Here is a 16808-nt window from a genome sequence, read left to right as displayed (position 1 = left end):
TTTTATCTCTAATTACAATGATCCTGGTAAACTGCAATTAAATAAACAGATGGAGTTTTTAAGTTTGTGGCCTGGTGTATGGGAACATTTTAGTAATTGAAATACATGTATTTGTTATTGTTGCTTTATTTCTTTTGCCCAGCCATGTGAGTGCATGGTGTCTGTTCCATAGGCATGGGGTATAAGTACAAGGGTAACAGATCATGTATCTCCTGCAACTTTGCTCCTGGAAATCTGTACACTTCGACCTCAAATTTTTTATTCATTTACTCCTGCACAAAGGACCAGGTGGGGCTACCCCAGGCTCTGAGACAAGTCAAGTAATTCGGCCAACATTCCCTTTCCTGAGAGGAAAGATGGGCTTTAAGGTGCTACACAGCTAGATATTGTGAACATGCAGAACATTTTTGCCTGGGCTCTCTTTGCATGCTGAGGAGCAGCAGCAAAAAGAGAAACACCATTTTCAGTGGCCACACCTGAGGCTGTGTGCAAGTTCCATGCCAGGTGGTGCAGATGCATCTGCCCCGTATAATTGTGCAAAGGGAGCAACAAGAGCCAGAAGCTTCTAGGTCAGACTCAGAGCTCTCCATCATGACTGTGGAAGGCTGTTAGGACTTTAGTCCTCATCAGACACCAGAATTCACAAGTTTTGTGTAAGTCAATATCAAGTGATAAACTATTTTTGCAATATTTTTTGTTAGCAAGCTCTGTAACAGAAAAATGCGTGACACTTCCACAGAAAAGACAAAGCAAATCTGAAACTGTGCAGTGATGAAGAGCAACCAATTCCCAAAAGAAGCACAGCTATTTCATAAGCAGTTCGTTTTTGGACTGGAAATATTCTGGTTTACCTGAGTTTTTCAGTTAGGCCCTATATCCAGGTTTTTATCCAACGGATAAATGCACTTCCCCATCCCACCTGGGAAAATCCCAGGTGAAGAAAGATTTGGATTCTTCAGAGATGTTAATAAAATTGGGATTTCCCTGTTTCCAAAATAATACCATTCCTCCCACGCTCTTTATTCCATCTCTTCACATTCCTACCTGAAGCTGATTCTGGGCTGCTTTGAAGATTGCTTTTCTGTTTGAGACTTTAAAGCTACCTTGTTCCTCATGGAGCATATTAAAATAGCAAAAATCCGCACCTTAATGTGAGAATGAGCAGTACAGTGGTAATAGGGGCTGTGGCAGAGGTTGGGTCACTTTTAACTATTTTATGGTCTCAAGGAGCCTTGAAGCAACCGTCTTATGAAGAGGGGCAGCCAAAAGCCCTAACTAGGGGTTGGTTTACCAACAGCAACAAAGATAATACGATGTTAAAGAACAAATGCATTTTCTTTTTGGAAGCTCCATCTTGAGGACAAGGTCAGATGGCCAGTGATTTGCTTTTATTTGAAGCTGCCAACTTTTTTCAAAACTAATCCCAGCATTCCAAAGATGACTAGGACTGAAGAAGTGAGTGGAACCCATAGGAGGCCCAAAGACTGATGTGTCTATGTAGGTAAAGAAAGGTGATTGTATTTGATTTAAGGAACAAAGTTTGGGCAACAAAGCAAAATAAATCAGTCTCTGATGGTTCTAGGAAGAAAAAGGTCAAACGGCTGAGCAATGTTAATCACTTGTCATGCTGAGATCTATCCTGGTGAGCATGTCAAGACATTGATCTTATTAAGTGGCATTTATGTAAGTAAAACCAGAAATTAGGTCTTGTATAACACAGTATAGTACATTAGTCTTTTAGCTGAATACACAGAGTGCACAGAATGAATTAACATTGTGTGTTAACAACATATAGTGCTGGAGAATGATGGTGCATGGAGTCATTACACCCCTTCTGCCAGGCAGTGTGCACGTACTCAGTCCCTTCCCAAACAGATCTGTAGTCCAAATAGGCAAGAGAGACAAACTTAGGTGAAACACCTTGACTTGCTGGGCACAGAACCTGGGCTTTCCAGCATTTAGCTCAGTTACCTCCCAAGAACTAGACAGTGATGGGTAGGAGATCTGCATATCAGTCACATAACTGTTTTATCACCTATTTTCTTATCTTGGAAATAGAACAAAAATGTAGGATTATCCAAGCCAGATGCTGACTTCATTTACAGCTAGGGAGCAAGGGGAGTCACACCTTCACAAAGGTTTCTATTTCCTCATTTCTTTCTCCAAAGGGAAAAGCTATCATGCGCTAATCTTCAGGAGAGGTTACTAGATTATGTTTTTAAACCCCTTTAAAAAGGGGTATATTATATAAATGAATGTATTTTTTAAAATATATATGGTACCTTATATGATTTTTCATTCCTATGTGGAAAAGGCAGTTGTGCATTATAAGGGACTAGATTTTAAAGGATTGTAATCTCCATGTGATTCTTCTCTCTATTTCTACCTATTTGCAACTTGTTAGGAAGAAACAAACTCTGGGATGGCTGCAATTTACCTCTTGTGCCCTGTAAGCTGTTCTGTAAGGAGAAATACTAATTTCTCAGGATGCAGCTTTACCAAAATATCAACGTGTATTTTTCGTAAGAGCTTCGTTAGCTGATGGCATTTTGCTTGATTACCAGCAGTCATTGTTCCCCTCAGAAAGGAGCAGTGTCAGATAATTTCACCCCCTGCTTTCTCTTTGGTTGCACAGTGGCCAGAAACAGGAATTAGAGACCCCCCAAACCAAGTGGAGGCCAGGGCTCTGAATGGAGCAGCTCTGTCTGAGTCTCATGCTAATGAGATCAGGAAGGGAGGAAATGTTGAACTCCAACCCCAGGCTGCCAAGCAGCTTGCCCCTGCCTCGGCAGTGGGCAGAGCCAGCTGGGAGCAGGGAGGGTCCTGAAGTACCCAGGGGATCAGGATGCTACTCAGCTGGCAGGAAAGGGAGCAAGAGTTTCGCTTATCTTAATAGCTCCTTTTGTTCAGGAATCACAGTAGCAGCCCTTATTTGCAAACTTGGATAAGTATAATGCACTCTGAGCTCTCGCACAGGTGCTGGGCACTAGGGATTTTTCTCCTTGCCTGCACAATGCCTGCTTTTTTTCCAGGGCTGCAGGAAGGAACTGGAAAGACTCAGTCAGACAAAAGTGCTGGCTGCACGTTTGGCCAAAGAGTTGACTGGCTTTTGTTGCTGCGTACATGGTGCCATCCATGAGCCCAGCGATGATGGCCTAGAAGGTGATCTGACAATGAGTGTTTCTTTTGGAGAATATGTGAACTATTGTAGAAGCTTACACATTCATAATGAGACTGACTGGTTCCAGCAGAAAATTGCCTGGCAGTCTGTCTTGATAGCTGTGTAGATAAACAACATATTTGCTTCCCTTCCCTCAAAAACATAACAAAGGAGGCAAAAATAGGACTTGGAATGTCTGTGGGGATTAAATAAAACAAGAGCAAATCATAGTAAGATAGAGAACTTCAGAAAAGCAACACACTCTTGTTGAGCCATTTTTGTAAGAAGTTACACCCAGTGAGGAGCTGTCTTACTGAACTTACATGGGTTTATACCACCTTAAAGCAGCTTTGCTGACTTGCTTTCTTTGAGAATCTGGTGTTCCACTGTCTCTGTCTTCAGTAAAGGTTGCCTGCCAAATATGATGTTTTCCTTTTCTTTTCTTTCTTCCTTTTTTTTTTTTCCCCTTCAGTTGTGGTTTACAGCTTGCTCAAATCCACAAGAGGACATGACTGATGTTGCCGTATGTTGGCTACTGGATGTAGTACTGTCCAGTTCATGGACAACATCCTTTTCTTCTTAAAGATCTGCTGTCCCCCAAGTTCACTTGTTGCTGAGGGACTGCAAAGCTCAGTAAGTTGAATATCTGAGAATGGAGAGAGACTTATAGTATTCACCTCTTCAAAGTGGCAAGGACACTTGTGGATGAATAGCTTGAGGAACCTCAGAACATGTGGCTTTGTAATATGCTGGTGCTTCTACACAGGCTTTTTCTTTTTTTCCTGTGTTAACCTCTACTGCAACTTAGGAGATGGAGCAGTCCACCACACATCATTTAGAATGAAGTTAGTTAGCCCACCATTGGGATACTTGAAACAAAGTTTAACCTCACACACAAATGTAGTCTCTACTGTAAAGATTACTAGAAAGCTAACAAGATCCTTGGAGCAAAATAAGTCCTCACTGTTACTAGGCTGATCTTTTTCCAGTAAGGAAGGAAGAAGGATATACAAAATATCCCTAAGTTTCTTGCTGTCTGCTTTGTTATGATTAGTAACCTTCTTCTAGTAGAAGAGGTTTCTTCCTTTGTGCACAACGCAGTTGTCATAAGCACTCTTGAACATTTCTATTGTGGTAAATTCAGATGCCCTCCATCAGTATTGAGCAACTTTTGTGCTACATTACAAATAAATGTATTTGCCAGTGTGATCAATGATGGATTATACATATTTAGCTTAATTATTTTAAATTATGGTATTACTATGTGCTTGTAATATAGATTATGGAAACACACAGTTTTTTCTTTTCTGGAAGCAGTAATGGAAGATTTTGTTTATATTAAATTTTGTTCCATCAGATTTTGCTCCTTGAAAAATTGTCCACAAGTTGGCTAGAGAAATCAGAAGGCAAAATACATTTCCTCATTCTTAATGTAAATGTGGGAGGTAACATAGTGATACATAAAATTTCCAATACATGTCACAATATTGCATTACAAGAAAAGTAACCCAAAAAAAATCCTCTTCCTAAAAATAAAGGAAAGTATTTGAGAAGAGTGGGAGATGTTTTTCTCACTTGCTTTGCAAGAAAGATAGGAATTGTAAACCAAATGACCCATAGTGGCTTTAGTCTGTGGTTCATAATTTTTAACTCTTTCAGGTTCTAGAGGATCAAATGCAATTTTCTTTCCTGCTTAAAGATTTGAGAAAACATCTTTCTCAAAGATACGTCAATACTTCAATTTATGAACTACTGAGTAGGTTTCGTACTCTCTCCCATGGATTCCTTCTTTAAAATAATTTAAATAAATATATAACAACTGGGGCAAGACGTGGACCCTGGTGGTCTTCATTTTAGTTAGGAGGCTCTCTGGGTGTGGTCTAGTAACCGCAGTTCCTCAGCTGGAAAAACATTTAAGCAGTCATCAAATGTGTGAGTAAGGAGGACTCTATGACCGATGAATTAGTGGGGATCTGGGAATCAAAAAATCAATAACTTGTACAGACTTAATGAGGATCTTGTTGCAGTGCTGGAATGTAGGGGACTGCCTACCACTGGATTTTACGTTCATCTGACCTGGTAAGCCCAGAGAGCACAGTGGTGCATTCTCCTGCCTTTAGCATCAAACTGAATGGAGCTCCACCAGAGCATCCACCCTGCCGCTACCTGACAGCTGCCTGAGCAGGGCCCTGGTGCCGCAGGCAGCAGCAGCCGCGGGACGCTCGGCACATCGCTGTGGTATGTATGGGAATGAATGGCAACCAGAGCTGTTGCTGCTGTTTTTATTTTGCCTACTTGGCAGAGGTCTCACTATTCTTTAGCTTTTGAATTAGGATGATGTAAGAGGCCCAGGCTCTATGCTAAACACTCCACTACAAGGTTTATCAGAAAAGTCTGCCTGTCTTGAGAGTGTTACCCACAATCAAGAGAAATAGCAGCCAATTTTGTGCTGAGTCAACAAGTTTGTGGGCTGAAGGAGTGAGTAGTTCCTAATCCTCTGTGACTGTGGATGACTGCTATTCTGTAGACTGACCACACTGTATCTGTGACAAAGCAACCTTGTGTGTGCACCCACGAAGGCCATCTGATGCATGCCAGCAGCCATGCACAACTGTCCTCTCTGGGCTGCTCATCCCAGGAGTCTCTAGCACACGTTGTTAAATCCATATGCTTGATCTGTCAGGCAGATGCATCACCCCCACATGACCCTGGCTTTTTGTAAAGCAGGAGGAGGAAGCTTGTTTGGGTGAGTGTATCGAAAACAGGGGAGTTCAAGTGCTGGTTGTTATTAACATACCACGCTGAAAACATGCACTACCTCAGCCTTGAGCCCTCCAAGATACCAGGTCTGTCACGGTGGTTGATAACTCCCATTCTCTGAGGTCATTCCCTGGGTCTCACGCTGACTTCCTGCATGACTTCAGTTGCTGAGTATCTGCATCATTTCCAAAAACAGTTTTGAGGGGCTTTGAAAATGTAAAACTGGATAACTCACGCAGGGCCAAATTCAAAGGTCAGCGAGTCTTCCCACCACCACTGGTGGCTGAGGCAGGAGCAGTCCCTCCCCTGGTCCCTACTCGCTTCCTACTCCCAAAGCTGGCTCTAATTAGCTTATGCCACAATGACCTAGCCTCGAGCTGAATCCTGTTTCAGCCCAGCCTTGTCCAGGCACTGCTTAATTTTGTTTGTTCCAGGGTTGCAGTCGTCTCGTGTGGGAGCGCTGGCTATCAGCTCCTGTGCCCTATTGTTTGCAGCCGGTGTGCAGGGCTGTGTGCAGGGCTGTGTGCCGCAGATGGAGCTCCTCCGGAGATTAATGATGTGCTGAACAATGCCTTGTAGTTGATACCCTCTTGAACTCTGACACCTGACACTGGACACCTTCAGTAGGAGTCAAGGGCTCAGCAAGTAAGCAAATTGCAGCTAGATAGTGATTTCCCTCAAAGTATCTTCTGTGAATAATACCACTTCATTGGCGTATTTGTCACAGGTAGCTTTGCTTTTACTCATTCTCACATAAATGTTGGAGAAGACGTTGTCATTATGGTTATACATAGAAAAAGCATTTTGAACTCTGCCAGCTGGTGCCTCTGGCCTATCTCTCTTAGAGGAGAGAGAAGCAGGTAATTTAGGGATTTGTATAACAGTTTTTTGAGACTTCAGTCCAGAATACAGACAAAAGAACCGGTTCCATTTTATCTTTTAACAGGGCCTCCCTGGGTGTCAACTGCCCTGCCTGAGGATATGCCTTGAAGTAGTTACCAGTGCCCCAAGACTGAGAGGCTCAAGACATCAGCCCTGCTCAAGTGGCATCGTGTGCTCCCAATTGCTCTCCCCCCGGCTGGCCCTCCCCGTCCATCAGCCCACTGCCCTTTGGTGACACGAACCCCAGGGCCGGGAAGGGCTGGGTATTGTTAGCACTGTTCCCTACAGTAGATTGGCAGCCAGGAGTGCCGGGGAATGACAGGTCCCATAATGCACCCTCATCGCGAAGATGGAGAGCGTCACCTCTGTAACATTCCCAGCTTTCATTAGTCTGAATGCAATTGTGCTAGGTTTAATTTTTGGAGTGTTTGCAGTTTTTCCAGCAAATAGCTGTTTGAACACAGTGTCCCCATTATATCACCACAGTCAAAGAGAGGAAAGATAAAGGCATTGTGCAAAGTTTCTGTGGCTTTGCAGACAAGGATTTATGTACTGGAGAACTCTCATCTGGCAGTCAATTTGCCTTTGTCTTTCAAAGTAGTGGAAGTATCAAGGGAGTATGCCCGAGAGTTTTATTTGCTATTTACCAGATTACTGAAGTATCGGGCATCTTTAGAACTGTTGTAAAGACAAATGCTTTCAAAATGATTTTGCAAACTTCTGCTGAGGCTGAGGGGAGAGGCAAGTGAAACCCTTGAAATGCTGTCCTTTGGATTGCTAGAGGGGTACATGATTGAGGAAGGAACTTGAGACTGTACAGTTTCATGGGTTTAAAATGTGATCTGTCTGTACAACATAGAGAGAAAGGAAAAGATGCATCCACCACTATATATTTTAGAGGGGGAAGCATGAAAACAGTTTTTTTTCTGGAAATGGCAGTTCCTGGTTAGTGAAAAGATGGGAAAAAATCAACATTTTATTAACAGACAAGGATGAGATTCACTTACATTTTTCTTAGAGGCTATAGTCAGTTTGCTGCTCAGTTTACAACAAGCAAGAAATATTGCAGTTAATGGGATTGGTCCCGACTAACATTTTCCCCCTACATCTTTCCCTACTATTTGTTTCTGACTGACATAGCTAAAATTGTAGTGAAGGCAGAGCCTGTAAGACCAGGCTTTATTGTCTGAAAGCAGAACTGAATGGTATTCATCTAACACTCCTGAAAGTGGGTGAGAGCTGAAGGGAAAGCTGCTTACAAAAATTTGTAATTTAGCATTAAAATCAAATACTGTACTGGAAAGCCTGCACTGTAAATACCTTAGCCACTTCAGACAATCCTGGGATTTATGGAACAGTTAGCAGTACTAACATGATAATTAACTGAAATAATGCATAAACCAAAGTGATTCCCATGATGTTGCAAGAAGAAATCAGATCAGAAGCCATTGAGGAAAAAAGACCTTTATACCAGAATAAAATATGGCCCACTGATTAAGGGTTATCAATAGAGACCAGTAAATACCCAAGAATGTCTAATTAGCTTGAAAGACTCCCACTGCCTGAAGCCAACATCTGCAACGTTCCAAAAAAAATACCTACCTGAATGTCTGGCATCCATAAAGTTCTTGTAATTTCTGATTCCAGGTAAAATATTATGTGAAAGGCCATTCCTGTCTCTAGCCTTGATAAATCCAAGAGCTGTGAAGTATCTCCTTAAACAATTCTTATCTCATATGGGAGATGTGAGACTAACCTTCTGGGTTTTTGTTATCTCATTTGAGGGGAAGTTTCCTAGCTTATTCTTTCACAGATGTAGGTGGTGTCTCTTTCTGAGGAACTGGTTCCTGGCCAGATTGCTGAACTTTCCTCAGGCCCTAATCCACAGTGCAGAATATGGCCCCTTTTAAGACACTATTTTAAGGAATTTCCTTCGGCCAAGTGGGCCCTCCGTAATGTAACATGAACCTTTCTCTGCCTGGTGCCAGGAAGGAGCAGCCCAATGTCCTGCTGTAGAAAAGAGCAATGGTCCTGCTGTAAAAATCACCTTTTTGATACACCACAGGCTGCATTTCAGCCTGATATGAAACAGACATCATGAGAATATGCCAAAGGCCGGTGGAGTGTCAGTGCTGCCGTTATTTCAGCCTTCCACACTGTGCTGATGTTTTCTTCTGTTTGTCTGAGAGATTCTCTTTCCTGGAAAAGAGATAGGCAGGAGACCATCAACTCCAGCATTTCCATGTGTAGCTGGTGAAGCTCTGCTCGGGTACACAGAGTGCTTTGAACTGGATCAGTGCAGCAGTCACTGAACCAGCCTACTGGCAAAGCATGAGCAAAAGAGGACCCATGAGGAGCACTCATAAGAGGGCCAAGGAAAGAAACCAAGCCTTTTGTTTATGGTGCTGGTCTGAGGCTCAGAATATATGGGAGATCTGCCTGAGTGACAGATCTTCATTGCTGATTTAGCCTCACCATTACTCTGTCTGTCTGTACATCTTTCTGTGCCCTCTGCTCGTGTTGCTCCTGATTTCTCTCTCTAGGATATGTCTGTACATCTTTCTGTGCCCTCTGCTCGTGTTCCTCCTGTTTTCTCTCTCTAGGATCTGTGTGTCATGGGGGCACTGATTACATCTCTCTCCATGGTTGTACCAAGCTTGGTGCTGGGGTAGATCACTCTGGATGCTCCCAGCAAATACAGCAAATAATAAAGACAACTGCGGTAGGTTATTTGGCATGTGATTTTGAGGAGAGAGACATCATGTACTAGATATTCTAAAAATAATTCCCCTCCCTTCTTTATGAACTGCAATATCAGAACTCTATTCTTCCAGAGCACACCCTCAGTTCTTAGTAATATACTCTCAGGACATCTTGGTAATAATTGCAATAACTTTTCACTGCTATGAAAGGAGATGCGATTATTGTCCCATTTTTGTGTATTTTGGACCAAAAAATTTTACTACCCATCGTCAGGGCTGAGCTGCCTCTGTGGCATAAGGTAATTTAATGCTATAGAGTTCTCCTCCTGGGCATTGATTGTCCAAGTTCCTGCCTGGAAAATATCATGCTTTGGCAAAATTTAAATGCAGATTTTTATCACAGACATGTTTACAAAGACCTAGTTCTGTATATAATGCTACATCTGTATTTGTCATTCAAAAATTTCATAATAGAAAGTATTAAATTAATTTGCTTCAAATAACTGGGCTGAAAACTTCTTGAGTTTGGCTACAATACAAAGAAAGTTGTTTCAGGGTTCTTATATGTCTATATATATTTACATATATATATATATATATATATATATATATATATATACATAATACATACACACGTGCTATATGAATATGTAAAAGCGCACTTTGTGCCATAGCTTCAGAAATGCAAGGAATATTACACAGATGGAGACACTGATTTATCCTTCTGGAGCAACTTTAAGGCAGTCCGGATTTCCTCTCCTCTGCTATTCAGAAAGAAGCCAAAAAAGAAGTTCAGGAAGATCTATATTAAACTTCAGCTGTTGATCTGTCTCCTCTCTGTACTTGACCCAGGTTGAATATGTCTTACACAATTCAATCATTCTCAGACCTTACAGCCTGGTGTATGCAAATTAATGCCTCCTATATAAGGCCCAGAAGTGAAGAGAATACAAGGTTTGTACTTAACTTTCAGCAGATAGATATAGATATAGATATAGATATAGATATAGATATAGATATAGATATAGATATATAGATATAAGTGCTTTGCTGAATAAGGCTTTGCCCAAGAACATGTTTATTTCTGATTCAAGGCCTTGATCCCATCTATTTAGTGGAACCTTTAGATGAAAGCAATAGAAACACCAGAGGCACTCATTGCTGGTCCTGTCCCCCAAAGACCTCAAAAGAGCCATGATTCTTTAGGTAAGAACAAGATTTATTTCACCAGAACAAAAAGCAAAGCTTATGAGAGCCTGTGTGACATGTGTCCATGGCACTTAAGCACACAGCAGTGTCACTGCCCTGGGTGCTGCTCCGTGGTCTTGGGCCCTCATAAGATCACCCTCACATACATGGAGGAGCTAAGTGTGGAACCAGCATGTTTGGGGGGGAGGGGGGGGAGTGTTGGGGGTGTGGGTGTGTGTGTGTTGGATTTTTTAGGGGGGTGGTGGAAGGGAGAAGGATGTTGGCATTTGTTATTTGTTTTATATCTCAGCTCCATCTCTTTGGGACATATTTACATTGTCCTTTTTACTATTTGGGGTACTGTAGCACAAGTCTTGGCTGTACCAGAACAGAGAATTTGGTGCTGCTGCAGCACAAACAGGTATCAGCATTGTGCTATGATTTATCCATTACTTAATTTTGGAATTGTAGGACCTTTTAGGTTGGAAAAAAACCTTTGAGATCATTGAGTCCAACCATTGACCCAGCATGCCAAGTCCACCATGTCCCTAAGTGCCACACCTACACATCTTTTAAATACCTCTGGGACTGGTGACTCCACTGTTAGTGACTCCCCCAGTTGGCAGCAAGAAAATAATTGACCTCCAAGGCCCAATGTGTGAGTCTTTGGTGGGTCTTTAGGGTGCTTATGGGGCCAGAAGTGCAGCTGGAAGCAGAGTTCTTCTAGGGTTAATTTTGCAAGGGTTGGGCCATAAAAATACAAGCCCCAGCTGCAAAGCATGTCTGGGGGAGTCAGAAAGCGATGATCCCTTTTTGTCTTCTCCATAGCTCTGGAGACTGATCATAAACCAGTTTCTCTGTTTCCACACAAGACTTTTCTGATCCCCCATAACCAAACCCATGCTCGGGAAGGAGGGAACGAATCAAACATCTTTCCATCTGGGAAATCACCATCCTGCTCTTCGTGTATGGTAAGAGGTGAGGGGAAGCATCAATTTTCTCCCCTCCATCAGTGAGCCCTGATAAACATGTAGTTTGGCAGCCTGAATGACAAACTTCTCATGGTCTTTTGTAGTACTCAGCAAGCAGAAAAGTACAAATGTCCTACTGCTGAAAAACTCAGGAGCTTTGTCTTGAGAGGATGAACACGCTACCTCTTGGGCTTGCCTTCCTCAAAAAGAAAAATATGTGGTGCTAGTCAGGGGAACAGCCAGATCTGGAAGGCCATGTGCTGGTTTTGGCTCACTGAAGAAAGCCAGCATCTGGTTCAGCTCTGTTTCAAAGTTAAAATTTCTTAAATGGAGCCAAATATTTAAATAATATTAATAATTTTATTTCCTGAATATTAACTATGGTATATGGTGAAATGACTTCTGTACCTGCAATAAAGAGCTTTTAGGGCTTGTGAGCTGCTCAGTCTCTCTCTCGTTCACACAGTCATGCAAGCCAGCTATTCACTGCATGGCACATGGTTTTAGCTACACATTCACTGCTTAATTAAAAGTACAGCTTTTAAGAGAGCAATAGGTTTTGGTTTCGTTTTTTGTTAGTTACTGCCATAGTAACCTCCGTACTAAAATACTGAGTGCTAAGAAGTAATAAAAATTTATGAAATGCATGCAAACTCAATAAAATATTAGTTAAAAATTTATGACATGGTATGTCATTTTGTGTCAGGATGCACACAAGCACTGTTCAGAGGTATTTGGGGGCTGGGAGAAAATAACTCTAACATACTTTGTGGAGCCAATACTCAATGCCAATTTCCACTAATTAGCTGGCATTCGCTTTTTTTCAAGTGGGTGGGAGCTTTGTGAAACCTTTTCAGGCTTCTCTCATGTTGGTGAACACCCTACGTTTGAAGCTACCTGAATTTCTCCAAAGGGTGTGGTACATGTGTAGTGTTTGGAAGGTGAATAGAAGACCCAGTGGGATCCTCATGTTTATCTCACAAGAGGGCATCTCAGGCAATCAACTCCTCCCGAACGTCTCCAAGGTCTCCTTTCCCTTGGCAGTGCCAGAACACTGTGGTTTGCCTAAGTGATCCTGGTATTAAGAGCTGCTCTCAAAGCACTTTACCCCAGAACAAGGAAATTTTGTGATTTTGCCATCTGCATGTCAGGAACTGAGATGCAGACAGGTCAGCTTTTTAAAAAAATATGGAATTATTAAATAAAAATTCACTGGTTAGGTTAATTGCCTTCAGGCCTCTCCAAACTGTCTGAGGTGACAGTGTGTTGGCGGGTCTTTCACTTCCCAGAGATCATCCTAAGCACAGGGCTGGTGATGGCAGGAACAGGAGGCAGACGAGAAAAGTTCCCACCAGGCTTGCTTCCAGAGAAGATCGTCCTGAAGTCCCCAGCTTCAGAAATAACATTCCACAGCAGAAGCCTGTGGGGAGGCAAAGGTCCCTTCCCAGCTGGGAAGAAACAGCCTCCCAGTACAGCAGCAGCTTTGCTATACCTTCCTTCACAAAATTTGCCACTAACTAGTTCTGGCAGCCATTTTCTCAATTTTCTGTCTTCTCTGACTCCTGTTCATAGGTCCCTTGTTCTCCCTATGTATTACACAGTCAGCTCCCAACTACCTGTGGATGGTTTGTCCAGGTAGCTGCTAAACCATGGATGTTGGGATGCAGAGCCAGCTTAGATCTAGCCAAGCTTGTAAACTCTTACATAGTGTTGCTCAGCTGCTGCTTGGGGCAGCTGTGATTCAGGGAAGGAGCTCTGTGCCAGGATGAGACCAGCCTAAGGCACCTGGATATGCAGGGAAACAGACAGGCTCACTCTGCTTTGCCTTTCCTGCCTTGTGAACAAGGGGGATGCAGAGAAAGGGATACACAGACCCTCTTGCATGGACTCAAGATTATGGACATGAGCTTCTGTCAGGCTGGCTGGCCCAAGAAAATTCCTGAGGATTTACTGAGTGGGTGCTGAGACCCCAGTGCTTTCTGCTGTGCCTGTGCTGGTTTTGTTCCTCATGTATCACTTCAGCACTTACATCTGCAGTTCCTGCATGACTTGACCAAGGCTCCAGAGCAACTCAGTGGCTCAGCCCGAATTTAGACTATCTGCCCCGCAGCCCATGTAAAGGGGGTGAGAATCTCACACACTGAGAGCTCTGTGGGGTTCCTCATAGTGGGTATTGGCATGGGATTCAACTGGAAGTTTGTTGTTACTGCTGCTATACAGTAAATATGATCTGAAAATTTTAGGGGAAAATTTATTTTTTAACTCTCATTCTCTGTTCTCCCATTTCCCTTTTTTTTCCCCCTCTTTGAAGGACAGGAAATGTGCACTGATCCTCGAGCAAAATACCAATTTGAAATATCAGAGTCAGACATGCAGGCCAGAGCAGATGCTGACTACTCATAGAGCAATTGCATCTGGATATATTTAATATTATGTCCTCACATTTTTATGCTCAGTTTTTACGCTTGTCAGCAGATTACTTATTTCCCAAACGTGGTATTTCTGGATTGGACCTGACAGAGGTGGCACGGTGCAGGAAATCTGCTTTGGGAGCATGGGATGCTCAAGCCATGTGACCCACAAGTTGGCCTCATGGGGTGATAGAAGGGGAAAATGTGCACAAAATGCAGACATTTCAAATGCCGTAGCCAGGAAAAGCATAGGTCTGTTTTTATCAATGAGTGTCTGGGCTGCCTTCTGCCTGGATGGCTTGGAAATTTTCTATTTCACCCCAGTGCCCAAAGGTGACCTCAGTGTTTTCAAGAAGAACAGAACAAATAGCTGATAGGAAAAGGAGTTAAAGTAGCCTTACTGAACAAATAAATTGGCAAGTGTATCTAATAATTGCATGGGTTCAGCATTTTTCTGCGATAAATGAGTAAACTTTAAATGTATCTCTGAGATGTGCTATCACAGGCATTGCCATGGGCAAGTTTTATCCAATGATGAAACAGCAAGGCCTTGTGAGATAAAGATGATAGAAGGGGTACTATCAGGTGGCAGCTGGGTAATTACAACTCTCTATTTGGGCTCTGTAGTGATGCTGCATGTGATAAGTGGAGAATAATGAAGGAAAAGGAGTAGTGATAATACAGGAGCTAAATGGTAGAAAATAGCCTATCATAGCCCAGAGCCCTCTGAGTGCCTATGGGGACTTTGAACTATCTTCTTCAGTTTTCAACCACAGAAAAAATACTCTCTCTTTCTTCTTCCTTTGCTAAATTTATGTCTGGTGGGACAAAAGGGAAAACTGAAAGGAAATCAAGGGTATGTGAAGAGAATATGACCTTTGCAAATAACACTGAAGGTCACTGTGTAATTATTCCAAAATAAAAGTATCCTGTAATCTTGTCTGTAACCACAAAAGATGTAAGACCATTTTTAAATGTGATTCCAAACAGTTTTGTTTGGGATCATGGTTTATGAAAGGTCAGCTAAAGTATTTCTAATTATATCTTGTCTAGCTCTTTGCTCAGAAGAACACAAATGCCATTTGTTGTGATAGAGTCAAACTCTGATTAAAGAGAAAAACTGTCAAAAGACAAACTCATCACATGAAACCAAAAAACACTATTTCCTGAGTGAAGATTGGCTTTTGTACCTTAAAAAAAAAGCCATCCAAAACAACAAGCCCACAGGAGAATAAAATACCCTGGAGCTGGTCACTGAAACTTTTACCCCAGTTTGCTCCTTTTTATGTTTTCCCTACAGAGAGTAATACCTACTGTAGCTCCTGGTGAGCTTGGCACAATTTGCCAGTCATCTGAGCAACTCTTGGTAATTTTTTGTCATTCCCCTGAGTGAGACAATAGTTACCTGGCACTTCTTTCACTTGGGAGTCTGCTATCTAAATGCCACTTACACTGGATGTGATACAGTGTGGGTGCATTCATATGTGAGGGAACTCCATGTAAAATATCTGCTGCCTAAAGATAAGACAGAAATTGCTTTGCCCTTTTTTAGAAGTTTAGCTAAGTAAGTAGAGTAAAAAGTGTATTGTGCATCATTTATGTATGTTCATGTCTTTTTTCTTCTTAGGACACTGACCCTGCATTACCACAGACCAAATGGAACAACATAGAAGATGATATTTCATCAGCACATTAGCAGGATGCAGAGTGAGTCTCTTAGGAGCAGAAAGATTCAAAATGAGACCTTCTTGGTATAGCAAACTGTGATGTTTAAACATTAGTGAGGCCAGTAGTGAAAAAAGGGAAATTTTGAGTAGTGCCTGGATTTGGGAGACTTGCAGCTTGTTGGTAAAACTGAGCAAAATCATACTCAGTTTAGGGGGGAAAATGAACAGAGCTCCTGGTTCTCATCCTGTCAGAACCTGACTGGAGCATGACAAAAGCATTTAAGCATTACAGAAATAAATGGCATGTAATAAAATACTTACGGTTGAATAGAATGGCTATTTCTAGGCTGAAATGCCACAATTGAATAAACAAGGAAATTCACACACATGTAAGGCTTTCTAAAGTATACATCTTATTGCAATTATTTTTATTATATTATTAAATCATAATGTCTATATCAAATTTTTAACATTTCAAATTATTACTATGTTTAGTGGGACACTAAAATAAGTCACAGCAAGTCCAACTCTTCCTCTGAATTAAGATAAAGATCTTGATAAAAAAATAGAGCACAAATAAGGAGTTCATGGCGTGAAGAATTACTAGGCCATCTCAGCCAGGAAGTGTAGTTTCTCATTATTGACTGACTCCTACTCTCCTGGAGTAATAGGGTTTTATAATGACAAAACTCATTGACCTATGAGGCCATATTTATGTGCAGGACACTTAGTTCTTTGGCCATGTATGTGAAATTAAACTGTGACCATATGACTCCACTTGGGGAGTGGTACCCAAATGGTGAGGTTCCCTAGGACAGGATTCAACCTTCCTACCTTTACACACCCAAAAGTTCATCATCTAAGTTTGAGTTACCCTCCCTGCCTCTTTTTTCAGTCAATGGGGAGAAACTGACATCTTCAGAAAGAAAATTATATGTCCTGTGTCAGACATCCAACCTAAGGAGGGATCAATTACACTCAGGAAATACCTATTACTCCTGATGGAATACAGAGGGAGCCTAGGGTGACTGACTTAGACATTTAACTTCTAGATAACTGAAGACAGG

The sequence above is a fragment of the Motacilla alba genome, chromosome 1 (genome assembly GCF_015832195.1).
Source record: "Motacilla alba alba isolate MOTALB_02 chromosome 1, Motacilla_alba_V1.0_pri, whole genome shotgun sequence".
Taxonomy (NCBI): Eukaryota; Metazoa; Chordata; class Aves; order Passeriformes; family Motacillidae; genus Motacilla; species Motacilla alba.
This window is presented reverse-complemented; position numbering follows the sequence as displayed.